A 6,167-nucleotide genomic window follows, 5' to 3' on the forward strand; every position below is an offset into this window, starting at 1 on the left:
ATTCTTAACTGCAGCCTCAGGCCTCACTCTGCATCTGTCATGGAGATGAATACAGAGAAAAGGAAGGAGGGGGGAGAACAGAGTGGCACAGAGGGATGGCGAGTTATCTTTACACATGTAGCTAAAGCCAAAGCCATTTTAGACTTAAAATGAGATGGCTTAACAAGCTTAGCAAAATGAGTACCGTGTTTACAAAATAAGCCACTATATTCTGGCTATTAGTTCCGAATCGTAGATTATATCCTGATTGAGTGTTCAGGCAGTTTGAATTGACTGAGTGAGTGGCTAACATTTATCTCATGTCTCAAGGCTGTCATTAAATAGATTCTCTTGTCTGATTAGTTAAACATGATATTGAGCTGTTTGGATTTCCTCCAGCCAGGGTGACAAATGAGCCGGGTCATCTTACACAGCCAGGCCTGAAGAGGGCAATATGTGCTCGTGTCAGGATTAGGCATGTTTCTCACACCTTTTCCCTAAATGACTGCAAATGGATTCTAAACAAATTTATTCCTAATTTTCAGCCTATTCAATAATTCACTTCTGTGAATCTGATCTTTACAGACCTTCCTCTATCCTCTTTGCCGACGGTTTAACATGCAAGTGCTCTAAAATATAATTGCTAAGCAGATATTCAAAATTAAGTTTATATGGAAGAAAATTAATGCCAAATGTTTTTGAAACCATAAGCTTGAAGGAATGCACTACTTGGAAAAAATATGCATTGCATTAACCGGTCTTGCATTAATGCATTGTATTTTTCTGGGCTGAAATTCAACATGGTCGTATATTTAAGCCGTGAATATTTCAATTAAAAATATTTCACACACATTTTATTACAAATTCAATAATCCATATTCAGCTCTCAGATTTCACTTCCAAAATATTCATTCTGTTTTAATATACAACCTATAATATTCGACAGGCAATTTTCGGTCTGTTTTATTTTGCTTTACAAATTCGCTTCCACAAATTCAGTGGTTCAAATTCGACAGAAAATGCAACATTTCACATCCAGGAATAGCAGTAGATTACCGATGCATAATCTCGATCTGCTGTTAGTCGTCCTCCCCAGCAGGGGATGCAAGCACGTGTTGATGAATACCAAAGCAACAGTTAGAGAACAGTTAATTTCAAGCAGCTTTCTCAACCGTGAAGGAAATTATAACGTTATTCTCCGATGCTGATGTACAGATCAAACGTTAAATCTGACATTTATTCATCTCGGTTGTTTTGTTTTCTTAACTTTACATAGTGGTTCCCTCAATACGTCATACTCCAGGATTGTTTAACATAGCTTAATGGACAAATACAGTGAGGAAAAAGACCAAAACTTTCACCTTACTGGGAATGTTGGCAATACTAAATAGGCTAAAGGCAAGCAGACTTAGAATATAAACATAACGCGCAAAGTTTGGCGCTAAGCGTTTCCCAGTGAAATACTGGCATAAAGTTGGCTGGACGTTGGAAGTTTGATATTTGCAAATTTAGGGACCATTTCCAAAGTTACAAACGATATTGGTATACACGTTTCTATCTTCAATAGCATTTGAAGAGAATGACTTAAATCCAACTGTAAAGCGTTCATGTAAGTGTCATACATGATCCACACTTTTTGGATTCTTGATATTTAATCAAATAATAAACTGTCAAATCTTGTGTGAATATTGCTATTTTTCAGTTCCGTATGGGCTCATACACTAATTTAAAGCTCTATAGCATTTAAAGAGAATGATTTAGTCATAAAACGAACTGTAAAGTGTTCATGTAGGTGTCAGGCATGATGCACACCTTTTAGATTTAGATGCATTTTTATACAGAATTAATATTTTGGAAGTTAAATCTGAAAGGTGAAATATGGATTATTGAATTTTGAATAATGAAAATGTGTGTGAAATATTTTGAATTGAAATATTCACAGCTTAAAATACGGCCATGTTTAAATTTCAGCCCATAAAAATGCAAGCCCTAAAAATGTTAATGCAAAGCATATTTTTTCAAGTAGTGCAATTCAACAAGGCATTCATTTTCTTCCATAAGTTATACACTTTAAAGCCTGGCATAAAATAACACTCAGAAAAGTCAGTAAAAAAAAATAGAACAGTTTAGTGAACCGTTGGATAAAATATGAATATTAGAATATGGAGTTCACAATCGTAGAAAAAAAATACTGAGCAAAAAAAATTATTTTTCTGCAGATGTTATGTATATGGTCAGAAAGAGAGATGACATTTTTATATCAGTACAACCGAAATGTTTAAAAGTTTTGATCATGATGTCAATTTAGATATACATTAGGCTTTATAGGCTTGAAAGTTCTCTGACTTCAATAACATAAAATTTCCTTTAGTATATTCATATTTGAAGGACTGTGTCATTATATTCTCCAAAATAAAATACACTAGCGAAGTTATATGACATTAATCTAACAGTTAAAAATGATCATCTGCATGTGCGCTTATGAATCTTTGCAATTTCTTGATCCTGTCAGTTTATAGTCATTTAAAATGTGGGCAGTTGTCACGAGTAACCTAGCGGAAAGAAGCCTAAATGGAAAAGTTGGTTTTAAATAGTTTTTGGTAATTACCATGAGGTTAAAGTTAATATATCTCACACAGCAGGAGGGTTTTATGGCCTTTTGCTTTGTATTGCCTACCCAGTTACCCCTGCACTCAGAGCGCAGGCAGACATGCGAGAAATTAAAAGTGAGGCCGAAACAGATTACTGCTAAGTGCTCCGATGTTCAGGCGAGAGAGGAAAGGTGGACACTAAAGGACTTTTAGAGAATCGGAGGACATCCATATAGCCAAATAATAGATAAGGAAAAAATGGTCAGAAAAGAAAGATTCTCATATCTGTAATGGTCAGTCGTTCAGGTGCTGTGTCTGGACCATTGAGTTTTGTGGTCAGATTCAATTTCCGATATTTTACTGTGGCACTGCCACTCCATTAAGACTCATTTCCTTCTCACCAGTAGTGACTTTGGGGGACCCGAGGAATTTGAAGGCCAATTGACTTTTAATATGAATCACGCTGTGATCGCCCCATTCTCGTCCCCCGCCTACAAATTAGAAATGGCAAACAGAGTGTCCCCATCAAAACGCTCTTTTCATGTTTTCCGTTCATGCTCTACGAGTCCCCCAACTCCACCCCCACTGCAGTGTGTGTATGTGTTTGGGGTTCTCTGTGCGTGAGTTTACCTGTGTGTGTGTATGGGTTGGTACAGGTGACCAGGTAATGGACACTTTTGTCTTGGCTTTCAGATTTCTGGAAGATTATGGAGTAGAATGAGAACTGAAGCTCAGGTTTTCTGTGTGTTAAAACAGATTTGGTAGATTAACTGCACTTCTGACGACTTTCTAGCAACTTGCAATAAATAAATGTGCAGGTAATATAGGTAGGATTATATATTCTATATAACAAATATGTAGGATTATTATGATTCTAAACTATATGTAAATTTAGCAAAATGTAACCTAACTGCTGACAATGCTATGGAGATGATTAGTTACTGTATTGAATTGTTAGTGAACAAAAAAAGTATTATTCATCCTTTTCATTTCATTTACACTTAAGAATTATTGTACTTATCTTCTAGTACAAACACCTAAATATTCTTAAACAAGATAATCAAAATTGCATATTAAGTTTTTTTTTCAGAGAATATATCACAAATTTTTTCTTGATTTTTAAAAAAACAAAAATATAACAATGACTTACGCCTAAAAGAAGAAAAATATGTGCCAATTTCAGGAAGAAAAATAAACACTTCTTGAATTAAATCTTTATCATATGCAAGTAAATTAATCTTCTACTAATGATGTTTTGGTGTTTTACTGAAAACAGGACCAAAAGTACTGATTAAGAAAATGACGTTTACAATGTTTGGTGCACCATTCAAAGAGCACCCAGAAGCAAGTTTTGCACTTATACACTGTAAAAAAAAAAAAAAATGTATCCACATCCCACTGCTGAATGCAACTTGTCACCATGTCAGGTTAATATTGCGCCCCCTACAGGAAACACCTGCACAGTGCCGTGCGCTGCCAGTCCCAAGGCCCTGAAGCACAAATTCATTAGTATGCACAGACAGTCTCTCAGTGTGTGTGTGGCAGGAGCGAGAGCAGGCCGGCGTGGAGCAGAGGGGAGACAGTATTTTATCCACGCTTGCCAGTATTATGAGGCTGAGCGAGAGATTCACATTATCGTAATGGGAAAGTCAGCGCAGCAAGATGATGCCCCGGAGCCACGCCACTGATTGGCTGCAAAGCTGTATTTATATATAGCAGAGTGAGTTCACTTTTAGTTCAGCACTGAAGAAGAGAAACAGGCCTGCCTGAATGCCACTTCATCTGCTGAACAGAACACTATAAACTTAGCCTGGAGTTTAGGACTGCGTACTTGGCCATGTGTGCAGTGCAGTAAAAAAAAATTTGATGCCCATTTTCATGAGGTTTATGCAAATAACAACTCCATTGACCTCAGTGGACTTTATAATTACGTTATTCATAGTTTTTGAGATGCTAACAAGTTGTGTAAAATTGTTCCATTCTCCCCCTCTGAATTTAAATTGATTTTTTTTTAATTATACAGTTTAAATATACAGTTTAATTATGTTCATTGCTTTGACTGTAGATTACCATACATACTGTGGAAAAGCTTAGATTTAACTGGATAAAGTAAAATACTATAAAAGTTATGTTTTTGCAAGTAAAAAATCTAAATTAACACATAATTTAGCCAAAATCTAAAATTGTATTCAACAGGATAATACAGTTCACTCCCAGTTCTCCCTGTGAAGAGCATACAATTTGATAACATGTTGTTTCTGTTATATTGTTTCTTCTTTTGTTTTCAGTTATGTATATTTAAAAAAGTTTTATGTTGGATTTTTTGGCTTGATAAATGTTTGTTTTTAGTGTCATGAACACTACTATTCAAAAGTAATATTGTGTGAAATATTGCAATTTAAAATAACTTTTCTAGTTTAAAATATTTTAAAATCTCATTTATTTCTGTGATGATTAAGCTGAATCTTTACTAGCTTCACAAAAAAATCCTTCAGAAATTACTTTAATATTCTGATTTGGTGGTCAAGTAAATTTTTTTTAGCGTAATAATAAATGTTGAAAACAGTTGTGCTGCTAAATATTTTTGTGGATCAGTGATACATTATTTCTGGATTCTTTTCAAAAAAACAACTGCTGTATTATAAAACGTTTTTACTGTCAATTTTGATAAATGTAATGCATTCTTACATAATAAACATTTTTTTTTTAAGTATTAATGACCCCAAACATTTGAATGGTAATGTGTTTTGCTCTGATGGAGTTTTTTTCATCTTATGGGTAACACAGCTGAGAGTGTTTTGATGAAAATTTTAAAAGGATAGTTTTAGTTGTGAGAGCTACTGTATCATATAGCTTCAGAAGACTCTTTTAATATCCTTTTTTGTGCCATATTTGCAGCTTGACATCGTCCTTCCCAATTCATTTCTGCTGCTTGGAAAAGAGAAGCAATAACATTTTGCTAAACAACTTGCATGCTCTTCAGAAGAAATAAATTCATAACTACATGAGGGTGAGTAAATGTTGAGTAAACTATCCCTTTAACTAATTAACTACCCCCAAGTTTGTCACTTTGTGCGCTCCTGTATTTGCACAGCATGAATTCACGCACCAACAGGACTTGGGTACTGCTATAGAAATAAAGATGAGACCGTAAATAGTATGACACTAGCCACAGTCGTTTCCCCCTAATCAGCTGAAACCACAGTGCCAAGTCAGAGCTTCTGCCACTGAGGAGAACACTGCATCATTTAAAGAGGAACTCCCATGGACATGCCTCAAAATTACTGTACAAGAAAAGTGCTGACTCTGAAGAGGATTTTCATATTTATGAATAAATTGCTCTGTGGAAGAGGAGAAAGATTGAAAGAAGAGAAGAAAAAAAGGCACGCAGCAAGAGGTAAATCCTGAAGTGGAAATGGCTCATTATGTTAGTGATGAGTCCGGGTAATGCCTGCTTGACCAGCCCAGCGTCTGTCAGATGAAGATGCATTGATTAACCCTTATCCCATTACCCTTCAGCCATAGAGAGCGATGGCGCAGACAAATAGATTCCAGCACTTTAATGTTACAGTAACATTACTGCGCTGCTGCATACTT

At 35.4% G+C, this 6,167-nt stretch overlaps 1 long non-coding RNA gene across 1 annotated transcript in view; it reads left to right on the forward strand.

Moving 5' to 3' along the window:
• The window catches only part of LOC143745065 (uncharacterized), a 47,703-nt gene extending 42,136 nt beyond the window's left edge, over positions 1-5,567 (forward strand). The window contains exon 3 of the long non-coding RNA XR_013205938.1: positions 5,469-5,567. This is a non-coding gene — a long non-coding RNA (uncharacterized LOC143745065). The remainder of the gene's footprint in view (positions 1-5,468) is intronic.
• Positions 5,568-6,167: the final 600 nt, after the last annotated feature.

Source organism: Siphateles boraxobius, unplaced genomic scaffold (genome assembly GCF_051911475.1).
Source record: "Siphateles boraxobius isolate OS27281-9 unplaced genomic scaffold, OSU_SipBor_1 20, whole genome shotgun sequence".
Classification (NCBI taxonomy): Eukaryota; Metazoa; Chordata; class Actinopteri; order Cypriniformes; family Leuciscidae; genus Siphateles; species Siphateles boraxobius.